Source organism: Danio rerio, chromosome 2, assembly GCF_052040795.2.
Source record: "Danio rerio strain M-AB ecotype USA chromosome 2, GRCz13ab, whole genome shotgun sequence".
Lineage (NCBI taxonomy): Eukaryota > Metazoa > Chordata > Actinopteri > Cypriniformes > Danionidae > Danio > Danio rerio.
Window position 1 is genome coordinate 32030796 of NC_141022.1, and position 20089 is coordinate 32050884.

At 34.2% G+C, this 20089-nt stretch overlaps 1 protein-coding gene and 1 long non-coding RNA gene across 20 annotated transcripts in view; both read right to left on the reverse strand.

Annotated features, from left to right (window-relative positions):
- The window catches only part of LOC147837115 (uncharacterized), a 533045-nt gene that overhangs the window by 191502 nt on the left and 321454 nt on the right, over positions 1-20089 (reverse strand). The window lies entirely within an intron of this gene.
- Positions 12322-16713, reverse strand: LOC147837117 (uncharacterized). The gene is made up of 3 exons (XR_015478008.1): positions 15427-16713; positions 14301-14823; positions 12322-13449 (listed from the first exon to the last, which is right to left on the reverse strand). It is a non-coding gene; the product is annotated as an uncharacterized LOC147837117 (long non-coding RNA).

Genomic DNA, 20089 nt, shown 5'->3' on the forward strand with positions numbered 1-20089 from the left:
TCCAGACACTACGCTTTTTTTTTTTTTTTTTTTTTTGCACAGGCCTATCTAAAGGGTTAATGCTGCCAACTGATGATCAACAGTAAAAACTACAAATTTTACCTCTTCCCAACAGGTAAAACCACCAATGATCAAAAATGCATGGTTATTTGATGTCTTGGTTTTGCAAAAAAAAAAAAATGGAAGTCAATAGGGCAAAAACAGCCACCAACATTAAATTGAACAGAACAAGAAAAAAAAAAAAAAGAAATACAATACCAGTCCACAATTACCTTTTTATGTTGAAAATATAATTTATGAATTTGGCAATTAAAAAGTTAACCCTGTAATTTTTGTTTTGTAATTTCTGTAGTTTTGATCAGGACTGAGGTTGATTAACAGATTTTTGCAAAACAAAAAAAAAAGTCAGAATTATTAACCCTCCTGAATTATTAGCCTTCCCTGTTTATTTTTTAACACAATTTCTGTTAAACGGAGAGAAGACTTTTTTCAACACATTTTTAAACATAATAGTTTTAATAACTCATTTCTAATAACTTGATTGAATTAACTTAATTTATTTTGCTATGATGACTGTAAATAATATTTGACTAGATATTTTTCAAGACACTTCTATAAAGCTTAAAGTGACATTTAAAGCCTTAACTCCAGAAGAAAGATTATTATCCGACATACTGTGAAATTTTCCTTGCTCTGTTAATCATCATTTGGGAAATATAAATAAAAACTAAAAAAAAACTAAAAGGGGGTTTATTAAATCTGATTTCAACTGTACCTGATGCATTTTTAAAGCAGTTTAAATTAACATAACAAAAGGGTAGTAAACTTGCCCACAGTGTGTGTTTGATTGTTATTATTATTATTATTATTATTATTATTATTATTATTATTATTATTTTAATTCAAAGCATTTTCTCAAAATATGTGTCAAAATAAAAATTTGTCACCAAAAATCATTCTGGTAGCTGAAACACAACAGTACATATGTGCTAAATTATTAGATTTATTTAAATAAAATGAAATATATTTAGTTTTAAGATTTACATTTTTTAAAAATATATTGGAAAAAATTTTGGAAGAAAATCCCAAATAAAAGTTGTTAATATTTGAATTACATACAAATAAAAATAAAAACTAAACAACTGCCAGTATTCCTTCATGTAACAATGGACTAATTGTGGCTTTTGTAACATCATGATCAATTCCAATATACTAATGACGACATACTCTCTGCGATTAGTACAGTACTGTGAAGATGGATTTTTGTTCAGACGCCGAAATCACAAGGGATAATCCATCACGGGACCAAAAAAACATACAGATACACGCTGGCTCACTTTCATTGTAATTTACATGATTAAATACCACTGTGTTGTCTGTGGTGCCAGAGCCTTCTGTTCTCTGACTCATTCGGATTTCTCTTTCCATTCTTCTGAATTCGCAGAGCACATTTCCTTTTCTTTTTCATATTCAAATCAATCAGTGATATCCAGCCTGTGAGCTGCTGCACCAAATGTGCCACAGCAAATTTGTCATATGAAACAGACTTAATTCAAATGAGTAAAAAAAAAGAAAGAAAAAAGAAAGAAAGAAAAAAGCAATGCCATGAATCCATTTATTGCGGAACAGGATGGCATATGTCTAATCATCCCTAGAGAAACAGTTGGCTGTGTCATTGCCCATGGAGACTTGGCTGGGAGTTTTTAAAAAAAGGTAGTGGCTGACAGATATAGGGGTCACACCTGGCCTGGTGTAGCAGATAGCTGGAGCCCAGCACTTCCCCTGCTGTCTTTCACAAGGCAGGGATTTTGACACTTCCTGCTCAGGGGCTCTACGGAACATGCCTGCTTCCTGTCACCTTGCCGTTGCCTTATTGCAATGGAAATGAATGCATCTAGACAGCACGATAAACGAGCCACTGAGAGGAAGAAATACGGAAGAAGCAGCACACTGTATTGTGAAATCTTAGAGGTATTATAAAGACATTTTGTAGGTAGCCATGCACACATCTTGCTCATTTATCATAGCTAGTTGTGTGATGGTATATGGTTTTCATGTTTTGATAATTGGGTGAAGCTTTAATCATGATGCACGATATCATCATGATTTTGACATAAGCTTCAAACAGGGGTTGCTATCAAATGCTCTTGTTCTGATAATTGGTGAACATTTTATAAAGATATACTGCAGTATTATCACAATATTGGCATACGCAAAAGGGTTACTTTGAAATGTTTATTACATAGAACTCCACATTTTTGTGCACTGCTTTATTGCGCATAAATGTTTGAAGTGTTTCTAAGAAACTACATTGCAAATTAATTTTAAAGTACAACAGGTAAGACTTTAGTAAGTTAGTTAATGCTTAGTAGTTTTAATTGCCAGTTTATTCTAATTACCTAATGTTAACAAATTGAGCTCTATTGAAAAGGGTCAACAAATAACTTAATGCATGTATAGGCCAGAATCATACAGTTGAAGTCAGAATTATTAGCCGAATTATTAGAATTAATAATTATTATTATTAATAATAATTATTATTATTATTTTATATTTCCCAAATAATGTTTAATAGAGCAAAGAAGTTTTCACAGTATAATGTTTTTTTTTCTTGTGAAGAAATTCTAATTTGTTTTATTTCAGCTAGAATAAAAACAGCTTTATTTTTTTTTAAAGCCATTTTAAGATCAAAATTATTAGCACCTAAATATTAAACATAAATTGGGGAAAAATAAACAGAGGGCTAATATTTCAGGGGGGCTAAAATTTTTACTTCAATTGTATGTAACTAATTTAATTTCACGTGGGAAATGTGACTATTTTACATTTTGTCAGTTTAGTGGTCAAATTGTACAAATTCGCATGAGTATGAAAATGTCACCCAACTCTGCCCCTAAACCAACCATCATTGGGGGATAAGCAAAGCGCACTAAAATGTATTAATGAGATCATACGTATTCATGCAATAAATAATTAGGCAATAAATAAAAAAATTATGAACTGCATTGAGATCTTGTTGGAATAATTGGTTACAATTTATCTCAAAGTATGCATTCATAAAGGCATATATCACCTAAAACAAAATCTTGTCAAATTACTTGCTTCAAATCGTTCAGTTCCTTTCTTCTGTTAAACATAATAGAACATATTTTGAAAAATGTTGAAAACCAGTAACCAGTGGCTTCCATAGTATTTGTATTTCCTACTATATATGGTTACAGGTTTTCAGTTTCCTTCAAAATATCATCCATTCCCAGCAGGCACACATCATAAGACGTTAATATTAGGTTAGATTTAGGTCGTGAAATCAGGTGACCAAAATGCTATGTATAACCAGCGTCTAAGGACAACGTTATTTTGACGTCCAATAACGACGCCAAATTACGTTGCTATTTGGTTGATTTTAGACTGTGTTGGAAAGTGACCAAAATCCAACGTTTGATAGATGTCATAGTCCAAAGTCCACACAATGTCAAGGTGTACCATGATTAGACGTTGATATTTGGTTGATTTTAGGTTGGATATGGGACATTGACGTCAGCCTGACATTGGGTTCTGACGTCAACCCAATTTTAATGTCCAAACAAAGACCAACATCCCCATGACGTTGGGGTACGTTGGGGTACAACGTCAATATGACGTCATGATGATGCCCTGTGGCTGCAGCGTTGTGTCCAACAAATGAAAAAAACTCACAAAGGTTTGGAACTACTTGAGATTGAGCAAAGGGTGAGTATGTTTTCATTTTTGAGTTAAGTATGCCTTGAAAGTGTGCTTGTCTAAGAAATAGCTGGGTTATATTCAATTCAATTCAATTCATGTTTATTTCTATAGTGCTTTTACAATGTATATTGTGTCAAAACAGTTTAACAGAAGTTCTAGTAAATTAAAAATGTGTCAGTCCAGTTTCCAGAGTTGAAGTTCAGTTTAGTTTAGTTCAGTGTATTGTAAATTTCATTGCTGCGTAGCTATACAAGGTAACTGCAAGGGTTAAAGTGAGGTTCAGGGGTTTTAAGTTTTAGTTTAATGTAACGACTATAATGCATACATAACAAGTACTTACAGTGTAAACTGCTGAAATTCTGTTTTTTGTGAACTGTGCATTTCTTTATTTACTAGTAAACTCATTTTGGTAATTTTATGGCAATATATCAACATTACTGTGTGACTGTAAAAATCATGCCTGTTCATTGCTGCAATATACTGCATTACTGAATATCAGCACGTCTAATTTCAACATGAGGAGATGCAGAAAAAAAGTGGTTATTGATAAACAATGCGGCCAATGTGTTAGCTAAACCTTTGATCAGACTTCACATATCTGTGGTGGGAAAGTTCAGAGATGCCCTCGAACCACGACGCCAACAAATGGCTGCTTCATGTTGGAGTAGCCTGGGGTGAAAGGTCAACGCAGCCTTCGCCATCTGGGAAATGTCTTACAATGATGTCTCTGCGGCTTCAAAAGCGCAGAAGAAAGCACACCCACGTTGAGCTTTTGCTGCGAAAAAGATCCTCAGTCATCGCCAGCATTATTAGCATAAGATGAGAGGAAGCAAGAAACTAGCATATGAATTATTGCAGCTGTTGGGATATTAGGAAAAGGTTACATGCGCTGACCTAGAGGAAAGTGTTAAATATTCGATAAAAAAAGCGTGATTTATGTGCTTAACCTAAAATATGACCGGGGAAATACAGCAATTCATGTATTTCCATGCTAACACACGCTCTGGCTGATCCTGCAGCGGAGCAGAACGCTGTGAAAGGCAATGTCTCCATGACAATATGTGTATGACACATGAAGAAAGCGAAGCCCCCCAATGGGCTGCTTGCTGGTCATCACGCTAACAACCCACCATCAGCACCACAGGAGAGGAACTCAACCTCACACTCATTTAAAACACTCGCACCGCCACCTGTGTCTGTCACCAGCCCTGCCACAACACTTAACAGAGCTGCGGAGAACAAGTAAAGTTCATGCTGTGTGAACGGAGATATGATAGAGGAGATTTCATTTTCATGCTGAAATGATGAACTGCAATGTACACACACATCAGCAGCGCAATAAATCAACATAGATCACTGTCTTGGAGGAACTTCCTCTCGTTTTTAATCATTCACGCATTAATTTGTCTTGCCATCCTTTGGAAATGCTCTTAATGACATGCTATGAGGTACACAATACATTTGCTATATAATGCATGAGGTATAGCAATTTATAGTCCTAATGAATGTCATATAATTCATCCATTGATCCATTCTTCCATCCATTTGTTTGTTCAGCCATAAGTCTGTCCCTCCACCCATCTGTTAATCCATCCATCTATTCAACTGTCTGTTCATCCATCCATCTGTCCATCCATCCAACCTTTTATCCGTTAATCCATCCATTTATCCATCTGTTTGACCTTTTAACTATCCGTCCATTCATTTATCCATCCATCCATTCAAACATCTGTCTATTCATCTATCTGTCCATCCAAACATACATACATTCATCCATCCGTCCATCCAACTATTCATTCATCCATCCATTTATCAATCTGTTCATCCAACCATCCAGTTATTTATTTATTTATCCATCCATCCATCCATCCGTCCGTCCGTCCGTCCATCCATCCATCCATCCATCCTTCCATCCATCCATCTGTCCGCACAACCATCCAATTATTCATTTATCCCCCATCCAATCATCTGTTCATTTATCCATCCGTCTGTACAATAACCCATTTATTCATCCATCCATTCATTTGACTGTCCAACCATCTGTTAATCCATCCATTCACCCATCCATCTATTTGCCTCTCTATCCAACCATCTGTCCATTTATCTATCCATTTGTTTGTTTGTCTGTTCTTTCAACCATCTGTTCATTTATCCATCCGTCTGTACAATAACCCATTTATTCATCCATCCATTCATTCAACCATCTGTTCATTCATCCATCCATCCATCCATCTGTCTGTTCAACAATCTGTTAATCCATTCATCCATCCATCTTTCTCTCTTTCCAACCCTCTATCTGTTTATCCATCTACTTGTCTGTCCGTCCATCCAACCATTCGTCAATTTATCCATCCATCCGTCCAAACATCTGTTCATTCATCCATCCATCTATCCATCTGTTAATTTATCCTTCCATCCGCCCATCCATCTGTTCATTCGTCCATCTGTCCATCCAACTATCCTTTCATTCATCCATTCGTCCATCCAACCATCCTTTCATTCAACCACTTGTTCATCCATCCATCCATCCATCCACCTATGCATCCATCTGTATATCCTACCATCTGTTCATCCATTCATTCATCCATCCCTTCATTCCTCCATCCATCTGTTCTTCCATCCACCCACCCATCTGTCAATTTATCCATCCACTGATCTATTCATTAAAATACTGAAAAACTCTTCATACTTCCAGCTAATTTGGAAATAAGACTTGCACAGTATATCTAAATATATTTCATTGAAGCAGGGGGTAGAAAATATATACATACAGTGTTTATATATATATATATATATATATATATATATATATATATATATATATATATATATATATATATATATATATATATATGTGTGTGTGTGTGTGTGTGTGTGTGTGTGTGTGTGCGTGTGTGTGTGTGTGTGTGTGTGTGTGTGTGTGTATGAGCAAGTTTTCCACTCTGGAAAATGTAAATGGAGTAATAGTAAACAAATATTTTAGGTAACATGTTTACAAAAAAAATATTCTTTTTTTTTAACTGTAAATGTCAGTTTTTTTTTTTAACTGTGTAAATAAGTCTAACTGAAAACGGCTTCTTTTTTTTCATTGTAACTTGACAACATATCTCTTTTCTATTGCCAATGACATACAGCACAAGTAGTCTAAATGCACACTTTAGGTCTATGAACATACATATAAGGTTATAAAAACGTAACTTTTAGTTTATTTGTTTACATAATTGCAATAGTATTTATTTTTTATTCCACAATGAACCATTCTTCCATTCAAAATCATCTAAAAAATTGACTTTATTTACTACAAAAAACATTGTTATATTAATCTAAGAAAATACTGTTCACTATAGAACACATTTGATTTAAAAGATTCGATAGATGTTAAAAGTTCTTCACGGAACCATCAACAGCAGTAAATAACCTTTATTTATTAGTTTGTAAGGTATATAAAACATAACTTGGTGTAGCACATAACGAACCACTGAGAATGCATCTATCAATGTTAAAATAATCAAAATTAAGTCAAACTATTTATGTACCACACAAAATTAAAGGATATTCCCATTGATGGATTCCCTACTTTCAAACTGTCCAAGTGTGGTGAATCACTCACCCCAGAGCTGGTGAACTGTCTGAGCGCTGAGCTTATGCATGACTGTACTCATCATGTGAGACATGTTTCAAGCCAGCCATAAATACATGGCTCTATTATGGGCTGGCTGGCTCTGTTAGATCTGCCATTAACCACAGGAACTGTTACCTTTCGAGGAGGTGGGGCTGATGAAACAAAGAACAAGTCATCCTGCACAACACTGTCCCCTAGTGGAAGCAATAAACACGCTGTCCTGTTGGGAAATCAAATCAATCTCTGGAATAATGCCAGCATTCACAGCGGGGTTCACAGGTTGTTTAAGAAAATGCCTTTATTATGTCATTCATGGTTTGACATTGTATTGTCAGTGTAATATAACAAAAAAAAAAAAAAAAAAATCATAATTTGTAACTTATTCTTTTGATTGAATGGCAGCAACACCTAGAGAAGGCAGCATGAACTACACAAGCCTGAGCAAACCTGATGATTATGTTCTCCAGCATGATTTGAAAATGATGTAAAAAAACAAATTTCAAATAAAAATATTATTATTTAGAGAAATTGACAATTTAAAAAAGAAAATGTTTTCAACTGTTGTGATTGAAAATCAAGGTTCTTAAGTACTGCTTTCCTATAATAATGGTACTGGGGAATCCATATATGAATGAATATGAGAGGAAGAAAACAATACATTGTTATTTTTATTTTTGCTACTTGTGATTTTGGGTAGTTGTCATTTTTTGGGGGATTGATTGATTGATGGTTGCATGGGTTTCCTCCAGGTGCTATAGTTAAGTTGAATAAGCTAAATTGGCCATAAAATATCACTTCTTAAGAACATTATCAGTCTGAGTGCTGCAGGAAATGCAGAGGAATTTTTGTAAATATAAAATACCAACAGGTAAATATGGTGAACTGGTATTTTTAGGAGGGTAATTCCTCCAAAAATGTTTTTACATTGAGTATAGAAGAGTTTAATTGCAAAAATAGATGTGTGACTCTTCATATAGGCCTGTCACCCTTTTAAATCTAAGATTATTAATAGCTTGAATAATCATTAAACAGAGATGATGGGAATTTCTGCGCACAGAATTCCGCAGATTTTAGCCCATCATTAATTCTGTTTATTTACTTGAGTAAATGTGTTTAAATATAAATATTTATTCAGTTTTTAATTTAATTACAATAATATTATTGACTAATATAAAAATGTTCATCTGATTTATGTACAATGCAGTTTGTACAGAAATATTTTCCGTCTTTTAGTAGATATATTATATGAGAGACTTGCTTTATTTACAAAATAAAGTGAATCAAATTTTATTTGCACTTTAAACATTAAATAAAAGTTTAAAAGATATATATATATATATATATATATATATATATATATATATATATATATATATATATATATATATATATATATATATATATATAATTATAATTATTATTATTTTTTCACATATTAAGGTTTTAGTTATGATGTTCCCAAAGTAATTCAGCAGAAATCTGCACATTTTACCAAAAATCTCAGCAGAAATATCAAAAAAACATCTGCAGATTCTGTTTGGCCCTACTCATTTAAATGGTTTAAAACATAGGATATCATCTTCAAGACAAGGCTTTCTGTATGAAATTTGTGCAAAGTTTAGTTTACTAAACTCAAAGAGAAACACAAGTTAAAATCCAACTCACTATCTCAATTTCCCCATAGGTGAACAAAGAGGTAGAGAATTGTTGTTGTTATCAAACATTGTCAGTTTAATGGTTAAGGGACTGATCAAATAGGCCTATTCATAGAAGGTTTGCGAAGAAATTTTCATGCTGCCTTTTAAAAGTATTTTGTAGTATTTGTAAAATACAAAATACAAAATACAGTGTTTTATTTTGATACATTTATGGCTGCTGTATTTTGTAGTTTTTATATATTTAAAATTGATGTATTAGATATTTTATTTTAAAATACATTTCAATGTATTTTGTCTATCCCTTTGTATAGTTCTATATATGCTATAGAAATGAAAAATGCTTTACATTACTGTTTCATTTTAAAACTGTAAAAAATGTTAGACATTTATAACAAAAAACATAGTAAATTCAAAAAAACAAATATTGCATAATTATTTATGAATTATTTAAATACTGGTCATATACAGTATGATGCAGGTTGGCTACAATGCGTTCAGTATTATATTTTTTATATGAACATTTCCCACCACGGAGACCCACCGACTGCTCAGTTTGCAAAGAATTAAGCCTCTCTAACCATGCTTGAAATACATTTTGTCTGACGCAACTAAACAGAACAGAAGTCGTTTCCAACTTTCAAGTCCTACAGCCAATTCTGTAACCCACTATCAAAAGAAACGCCTTAACAACAACAACAACAAAAAAACTATACACTCGAAAAACACACAGAGACACGCACATATTAGCATCCAACAGTTAAATAGGATCTCAGAGACTAGACTACAGCTGTGAATCAAGAGGTTTTATTGACTTCATTACTCATCAGTGTTGTAAGCGAGAGAGGCTGCATGCTATCAAAGGCAGTTTAATTTAATTGAGCCTTCAAGCCGCCTCACAAATGTATGTGACTGTATTCAACCTACCTGTTCACCCAAGAGACGCTGAAAAAATCTAATAAGTCATTCAGACACAATATGTTAATTGACTTTTTTTTTGCAGCTGGCAGACTTAATTAAGCTCTCATTACACTGGAGACAGGAAAGAGACAGAGGTACTTGCCATTACAATCTGCCTGTGTGCACAGCAAAGCTCTACTGAGAGACATAGCGATAGCAACAAGGCAATTCCACCCACACTGCTGGAAAACGGCAGGCAGAAATTAGCGCCGGGGTGAAACCAAACCAGACCGTTCCCATGATTATGGTATAGTACAGTTGTGAAGGAATAAACTCAGAAAAACCGAGGATTACTGTACTACGCGCATTACAGCTAATTACGTTCAAAAGCTTTTGTGGACTGATAAAATGTACATTTCTTTTGAACATAATAATGCTGCTTTAGAGAAATAAAGTGCTTTTTAGATTATTCTAATTCATTAAAAATACCGCTGTGATTCTCCAAAGTCACCAGTACAGCAATAAACTCATCATCGCTAATGGGCTTGATGCAATAACTCAGTGCTTTTCTAATTACCAGGACGTCTATACTAATTAGAGCCTGAATGGGAGTGAAGTCTAAACATAGAAAACATTGATGCAATAGAACCGTCACATGACTCAGATTTGGAAGCACCTTTGAGCTGTTTTCAAATAAAAGCTTAATGCTTTTTGCTTCTCATTCAGAAACTACAAGGTCACTGCATGCATTGGGTTGTAAACCACTCACATTGACAATGAATTAGGGCTGATAATATAACATGGTAATTGGGGATGCATAATACAAAAATCGATATTGCTTTATTGGTCCATATTGTAGACTTTATGTTAGATATTTAATTATACATGTGTATTTACACTGCTTTTGTTTTGAGGAAATTAATGTAATGATAGTAATGATTTAATCATATTTTGCTGAGTGTTGATATTATGATACCTTGATTGGCTGATTTAGGCATTACATATACAGTATAAATAAACGAGAGCCTAAGATAGTATATGGCAACTAGTCTTTGTCATAATGAGTGATTCAAGTGATTAAAAATGGCTGATTCATTTAAAACAATACAAGTGTCTATGAATGAATCACTGAATCACTGGCACAAATTATTCATTCAAAATCATTCATTCAGGAACAAAACACTGCAGTATTGCACTGAGATGGACAAACTACAGCTGTTTGGAACAGTTTACATTGGGGATATAAAAAAATACACTATTTTCTCAGGTGTTGCATACCATAAATATATATTTGAGATTTATTTGGGATTATGCTCACACATTGATATACAAGAAAATGGCACTCTTATTCGTGCAATAGTATCTGGATGCAAACTTCTCTGGATTTGCAAGCTGAGACTGAATATATCAGACTTGAGATGTCAGACACAATGCACTCAATGAAGCTAGTAACGTCACTGTGAGGGGTAGAGTTAGGGTTTGGTTAGGTGTGCGCATTAAAGCATCGCATGCAGTTTCCCTTGCAATTGCACCAAGCCTGCACCCAGAGCCTTCTCGGATTCTGTGAAACTATTTAACTATTAACTTTCAGAAATTAAGGCGAATGGTGCCACACCATATGTGACTTTTATGTAAAAAAAAAAGTAGTTTCAATGTAACTAGATACTTGGAGTGTAACTACTGAAGCTACACTACTTAGTGGTGTAGTTTGACAGCATGGTTACTTTACTTGATCAAGTGGAGAGGCTTCCTCATCCGGCATTACATTTTAAAAAGATACACTTTTGTACTTATTTAAAAATTAATATGTTAACAATTATATTATATTATATTATATTATATTATATTATATTATATTATATTATATTATATCATATTATATATTACCACTGTGGTTAACAATTGCTAACAATAATCATACCGCAGGATTATTAATAATTTTGGGCTTGACATATATATACAGTCAAGCCTAAAATTGTTCATACCCCTGGGGTTAAGTTAACAGTAATCATACCCCATGGGTATGGATAATTTTGGGCTTGACATATACTTTACAGTACAGTCAAGCTGAAATCATTCATGTCCCCTGGGGTATAAATACTTTCGGGCTTGACTGTACCTACGCTAAGTAATTTTTTTGACCCCAGGGTTGGATGGATACTTAAAACACACTTGCAGCCAATCAGCATGTCTACAAACTAACTGATTTCTATAGCATTATTCACTACTAAAAATTGCTTATATTCTCGAACATAATCCTAGTATATAAGTCTGTGAAATAAATTATGCACAAATGTTTGCACAATGAAATTTTTTTTTCTTTTAAAGTTGTTTTGTTTCTACTCTAAATATCTAAAAAAAAAAAAAAAAATCTTAAAAATCTTAAAACAAGCAAAACAATCTTTTTTTTTTTTTTGGTGAGGAATCCCATTGTTTTGTTTTTGTTTTAAGAAAAAAATTGACATTTCTAAAAACAAAACGTTATTTTTAATTCTCTATAAAAGTTTTTGAATATTTTGACTAGAAACAACACAAAAAATATATTTTTGCAGTGCAATCCTACACAAAGTACCTTTAAAGACAAGGCAAACTTCCTTGTTAGATGTAAAGCTGTTATTCCCTTCTAGCTGTTGAGTTTTCTTTTCTATTTTATGGCCCACTATTTTTCCCATCAAAGCAACATGAGTGCATTATTTGATAGATGTTCTAGGTTGAAAGTTAACAACTTTCATGGTTCATAAGTTGTTCTTCCAAGGCTGAAAATAATACATTGTTTTGAATCCCACAGCATCTAGGGGCAAATCTGAAGTATTTATTTATACTCATGAGCAAACCACACAGATATACATTTATTCATACAAGACCAGCTCCCTTCACACTCAAATGTCAAATTGTCTTCCAGACAATTACATGCCCACCACACTAACCACCACAGCAGCGGTTCAGTGTTGTACAGGCAAGCAACATTCATTATTTTCCTCCTACTGATGTTGAAACTGGAGATGCTGCAGTCAGTCTGCTGTGTTGCAGGTCTGGCGGACGTTTCCTTCATAAGCAGGAGTCTAAAGGCTGGATGAGACTTAATGAGCAGTCACACATAACCATCCAAGACCCTGTTTTGCTCTCTCCGACCTTCTCTTGTTGACATCCTTCCCCTCCAAACCAATTCATCTTACAGTAGAAAAGATTTGCAAGTAGGACAAGGCCAAAGTCAGACTGGACACTTGTCAAAACCTTCACTTCAAACTGTACCCTTGGAACAGTACGTGATTTTATATGGATTTCCTCAGCCACTTCTGGTCACCTATAGACTAGAGCACATGTGAAAGGGTCATCCAGGTCCAGAAATATCTCTATTGGTTGTCTAATCAAGCGAGCAAACAAACAAACAAACAAATTGCATTAATTTTGTCATAGTAGACTTTAATTTGCACTCAGATGCTTTCAAATATAGCTACTTTATTTAAGTCTGTTATCATGAAATCATTATTTTATTTAATTATTATTTCAATTATTATGTCAGTTTAATCAGTACAGAGAAGTCGGAAACTCATTCTTTTGCTTGTACAAACATTATTATTGAGAGTATAATGTTTGATTTTAAGTGGTGGGGTGTTACATGCCTGGGGGTGTTGCTCTGTTGTTCCCTCCTCCCCTCTCTGTTTCTATTTGCTTTCTCCTATAATTCTAAAATCTAGGTGTTCCGATTGGTTGGCAGAGTTCTCCCGAGTGGACCAATCAGAAGAGGATGGGTGTTATTTAAACGCTCCAGTGATGACTCAGCCGAGATGAGAGGGGGATCCATGTTGCTTGTTGCTGCTGTGTTTTTGTAACTTTTGGTACCTATCTTGTGCTCGGGTTCGCTTTAAAGAGTTTTTGTGATTTAAAAATACCTAGAGGGAAGTGAAGGGAAGTATGTCACGTGACTTACATTTTACACACACGTAGTAGTTTTTTTTGTTATTCCACTAGGTAAGAGGCAGGTGCTACCATATGTATGTTTGTTCCAGTCAGTGCAGTTGAGTAAGGGGCGTGTGACGCTGAAGATGTTTTTTTTCTTATTTACATATTTCTCTTTAGTTATTTAGAGGTGGGGGAGGGATTAGTTAGCGGGTGTTTAATTTGTTATTTTCTTTGATTTGGCACCGCTTATTCTCCTTCCCTCCATCAGGTATTTTTGTTTACTTTTTGCATTTATTGTACATATTTGTAAATATACTTTGGGTGATTTAAATATTCACTTCTTTATCTTTATTGTAATAAAGCGAACCAGTTTTTTTTGCAACGTCGTTGTCTGTGTTGATTCATAGCAGTTAACATCTCAGAGGAATTCTTAAAATATTGGGTTGTCATAATTATGTTAAGCCCTTTTTCATCCTCCGAGCCACACGGGGCGTAACAGTAGTTCAATTTAATGTATCAAATCCTAAATAGATATATTTATTCATTCATTATTTTTTTTTTATCTAAGCCCCTTTATTAATCTGGGGTCCCCACAGTGGAATGAACCACTGACTTATCCAGCTTATGTTGTATGCAGTGGATGCCCTTCCAGCAACCCAACACTGGAAAACACCCATACACTCTTGCATCCACAGGCATACACTACGGTCAATTTAGCTTACCCAATTCACCTATAGCGCATGTTTTTGGACTGTAGGGGAAAATGGAGCAATCGGAGGAAACCCACGCTAACACTGGAAGAACTTGCAAATTCCACACAAAAATGCCAACTGACCCAGCCAGGGCTCAGGCAGCGACATTTTTGCTGTGAGGCAATAGTACTACCCACTGTGCCACAGTATAAACTATAGAAATGTAATCAATGTAAGTTTGTTTAGTACAACAAAGACATTATAGGAAATAGTTTAAACAAAAATGATGTTAAAATGCTGCAGTCTATTAAAAATAATATAATTAATACTTTTATTATTATGTTATTATATGTTAGGTGATCTGCCTAAATGCTAACCAGTTAGCATGATATATATGAAATACAGTCACTCCCCTGCCACCCAAAGCCATGCCACCTGAAATCACGCGAACATTAAAGATGACAGAGACCCACTAGATTATGTTATTTGTCAGTTAGAAAACTTTATATTACTTTGTTATACTAAAATTCTCAATGAAAAACTGTATCATATTTAGCATGTTTTTTGGTTGTATAGCAAGCAAAACTTGTCATAATGTGCAATATTTCATGCATGCAAGGATTGTTGTCTCACTCTGTCATGCACTTTGTCCTAAAGCAACTACTGTATGCTTAGTGGTTGTCCAACTGGTGCAAGAATTACATTTATTACTAAGCCATACTTACATGCTATTACAGAGTGAATATTCAAAGTAGCATGGTAAACAATATAGGGAGAGTGTCAGATGTTTTCACTGTTCAAAAATGAACTAAAGTGATGTGAATATAAAACTAACTTCTGTGCAGATATAAGCCATTCATAAAACCACACAATCAGCTTTGTGTAACTAAAAACGTTTTAAAACACAACATTACCTGTCTAAAAGAAATACTTCAGCCATGGTGTCATCCTTCCCCCAGTGTGCAAAACTAACTCCAATATTAATTCAGGATTTTAAAAAGTTTTGATTTAGCATTTGTTTTTGCTGCTGTAACTCATGTCCATATGACCGCTGCGCATGTGCAAATGGCGGATCTGCATGAACAGGAGTTGAACAAATCTACATTTGCTAATAGACAGTTTGAGCTACTTATTAGAAATATGGGATTTGTCAGCCCGACAATTTTAACTGGATGAACCTTTTTTAGTCTTATGCCTTTACCAGAATATAAAAATACATATAAATACATTTAGATCATTTACTTTAAACATTACTATTGGAAAGTGGAGATTTCAACCAGCACAGCAAAACTGTTTCTGAAGACAATCACCTACTGCATCTTTAAAGAACATTTTTGAAGAAATCTCCTGAAGGAATGATTCAGCTACAACACATTTTGCATCAGTTATTTGTTGCCAGCTTTTATTAAACATTTATTTGCAGGGTCAAGTGTGCTTATTAAATTGTAACCGTAGACATGGGATTGTTTGATTTTATAATCCAGAACACAATAATGAACAATTAATTATGCCATTCAATTATTAATGATCATATTTTCACCATATTTTATCAGCTGTTTAGGGATGCTTTTATGATAACAAATTACTATACTGTAGCAGCATGATGACCAGATGATCAGAACATATTGCAAAATCAGTCTCTTGATTGGTTTGCAGGACTGTGGCACAGAGATAATCCACAAGTAATAACATTTAATTTATTATAGATCTTTTTTGAGGTAGGCTACTGTATGCTTCAGCAGCGACCCTGACTAACTAACAGCTTAAGTGCAAACTTGATAGCACCCACAAAAGAAAAAAAAAAAGTGTAGCGAGAATTCTTTCAAGGAAAACTGAATATTATGTTAGACTTGCAGGGTTTTCTTTAATGAATGTTGTTTTCTACAAGAAGGCAAAAAAAAGGAAGAATGTCTTCAAAGAAATTAGGGTGAGAAGGAACAAAAATAAAACAAAACAAATTACATAAAAAATGTGTCAACATTAAGCGCGAGGCTGCCATCTCTTCTGGCTTAAAGGGATAGTTCTCTCAAAAATAAATATTCTGTCATCATATATTCATCCTTCACTAGTTTTTAACCTTTTCTACACAAAATAAGATGTTTTAAAGGAAGCTGTGAGCCTGTGACTATTTCCTACTCTTTGTTTTTCTTACTATGGTTGTCAATGGATGCTCAAATTATTAACATATTACACAGAAGAAAAAAAAAGAAGAAAAAAAGAAATGAAATAAGGAAAATTGTTTAATATTAGTAGGACTGTCCCCGACTAAAGATATTCCTAGTCGACTAACATTCCTGCATTTTAGCGATTAATCAAATAATCGTTCATTTATGATATTAATATAATAACTTGCGTATATACTAGGAATATAGTCCAAGTTGAAGTTTAACACTTCCACGTGACAGAAAATGCTAAAGCATGATATTAGCGCATTCAAAACGAAAATTAAGCGCTTAAAACAAAATAGTAAAGCGTTTAAATACAGTGCTTACACACAAAAATCAGTGACCAGAACGTTATAGGCTAATTATGACATAAAAACAGCAATCAGACTGCCTGTGCATTTTAATAATTTATTATCAAAAATACAAACTGTAACAGTTACATGTCAAACAAACAAACAAACAAAAAAAAACTGTTTTTAATAAAATAAACAAATTCGTTCTTCAAAATAAATCAAATAAACTTATTAGCAACTTAGGCCTAGTACAAAACTAGGCAAAAAATAAAAATAAATAAATAAATAAATACTGTAGCAAAAACGCAGTTTTTTAAAAATACACTGTTTTTAAAATACATTTTTTTTTAAATACAGTGGAAAATTAAAATTTATATAATTTTTATATTGTTCAAAAGGAAAATTAACAAAAACGAACAACTTAATAAATGCACATCGCACAACGCCAAAACTTAGAATAAAAAAAGAAGGCAGCAAACAAATTAACAGCCTAATTATGATTGAATTGTTTAGAACAACTATATTTACGACAAAATGTGGAACAAATAATTTAAAGAACACTAATACAAATTAAAAATATCAGAGCAAAGCCACAAACTGCCATTAAGACGACGGATGAGTCTTGACCTGAAACAACAAATTAAAAACATCAGACTAATTTTTCTAACAGAATAAAAAAACAACTTCTGCATTATATAAAAACGAAAAAATAAAAATAATATGTATTTATTTATTTGTATAGCCTACCCGATATAAAAATAAAATACCCGTTTTTATATATATATATATATATATAGCCTAACGGATAGCAAACAGAAACACTACAAAAAGGAAATTAAGCATTCTTACCTAAGCTTTCAATTCGATTTATTTTTTTTCATATTATGTGAGAGGAACACCAGCTTGTCCACATTGCTGGGAAGAAGGGAGCTTCTCGACTTGTTCACAATGAAGCCTGCCTTTGAAAACATGCGCTCTGATGGAGTGGATGTGGAAGGGATACAGTGGAGGCGTTTAGGCGTTAGGCGTTGATCTCTCGTTGCTGATGTCATACACTGACTGCGCAGCCCTTGATTGCGTAATTTCACGTGATTTTTTTTTTTTTTTTGCAACTAACCGACTAATGAAAATGTATTCGACCAAGCCCTCTTCATATCGACTAAAGTTTAGTCAACTATTTGGGGGCAGCCCTAAATATTAGAGAATATCCTAAAACAATAAAGAGTTATTTAATAACTGATTCAGTTATTGGCAAAACGTCCACCTTTGTGTGAACTGAAAACAAAATAATGTATCAATACAGTAAAAGTAAATGGTAAAAAAATGGATTTGTGCATTTAAAGTGACAGTAGCCTAAAGTCCCTTTCGCTCGATTCACATGGAGCTTCAGCGTCAATGCTTGACAGAGGGCATGTCTGAAGTTGGGGCTGACGCAATCGTCATAATAGTGTCAGTCAATTAAAGTAGTCAGCAATTGGCTACTGTCTGATTGGCTGACACTTCCGTCGGCGCTTGGAAAGTTGAGAAAGTCCCAACTTCTGCAGCGAGCAATGGCACTAAAGTGGCACCTACAGATCCCCAATGCAGTTCCGCAAGGCCTGACATCACCCATTCAAGGTGAATGGGGAGCGTTGACGCTGATGCCTCATGTAAATCGGGCGTTTGAAGTACTGTAAGTCAATTCACTCTATGGCCATCTTTGAAACGCCTCTCAGACAGTATGCTTGGGCTTTCTGTTTCAATGGGAAAACATCAAGTTCATCAAAATTACTTGTCAAGCTTATAATTAAGTCTATACCTCAATGACTCATTCGCCATATTGATGGTACTCTTTTCCCAATTCAAAACTAAACAAGAGACGTGTCATTTGAATAACAAGTGTTAAAAGTTTGAAATCTTGATTCAAACATCTACACATTCTTAATGCTAAACAAAAATTATTTGCATGTCCATTACCAATTAAGAAGCCTACAATGAAACCTGACATTCAGATCTGAATTAACACTGCCACTTATTCAGAATGCATTTGACATTTAGTTTTTAGTGTCTTTATGACACAGAGTGCCCTATCATAAACCCAGCGCAATGCGGCGCAAGGTGCGACGCAATTGTTGTTTGCTAGTTTTAGCTTGGTGCAAGAGATATTTTGACGTTTTGCACTATGCTGTTTAAATAGCAAATGAATTTGCGCTCATATTTCCGCCCATAGATGTTCTGGTCTAAAAAAGGAGGTGTGTTAAGGTGCATTGCTGGTTTGTATATTTGCCCTCCTGTCAGGTTTTAGACCATATGGGGCATAGCATGTGTATTTGGAAATAATTCAGTTTTTTTGAACACACTTCGTTATTATTGTTCATTTATTTGTTTGCTGGAAATTAGAACTGAATCTAGAAATAGTTTTGAAACAAATCTTTGAGCTTAACAAACAAAATAATTATGTAGGCTAATGGATGTCTGTGCATACAACACATTTCAAAGATAAGAGTGAAAGTGAAAGTAAAGAATGAGGAGACTCATTCTCTCATTCTCGCGCTGTAGATGCTCTGTTTAACTGTTTTCTCGCTAGTGAAGTGTTCAGTTTTTCCGCTTACAAAGTCAGCCATGTAAATAGCAAATGGGGTATGGTGCGCGCAACTGACTCTTAAAAGGAATGGGAGATGAGACTCTAATTGGTTTATGCTCAGAACACACCTATAACTCATTAAGAGAATAATCTCAACCCTGTTAGACCACGCGCCACGGAGCAAAGCGGATTTTTCCGTACTTAAAATAGTAAAAGTGGATTTGACATGCCATTAATGCTTTTGCGCCCTGCGCATGGGACTTTGGGCATGGATCATCAAAATAGAGCCCAGAATCTTTGTTTTTCTTGGTATCACTTTATTTTGATGGTGCCTTTAATGCATTTTGTTAAATTTAAGTTGCATTGCATCTACTGTCAGGTCCTCTGTCTGATCACCTGGGTTCGTTTGTGTTTTGCACTTGTTTACATGTATTTCAGCACGTGTGGTGTTTTGATCGCTCTCTCATTACATACTTGCTTTGACACATCTCCTCCCATCTTCCCACTCATCCCTATTATTCAATTAAACCAATTTCACTCACCTGTCTTCCCGTAATTTTCCCTCTATTTAAA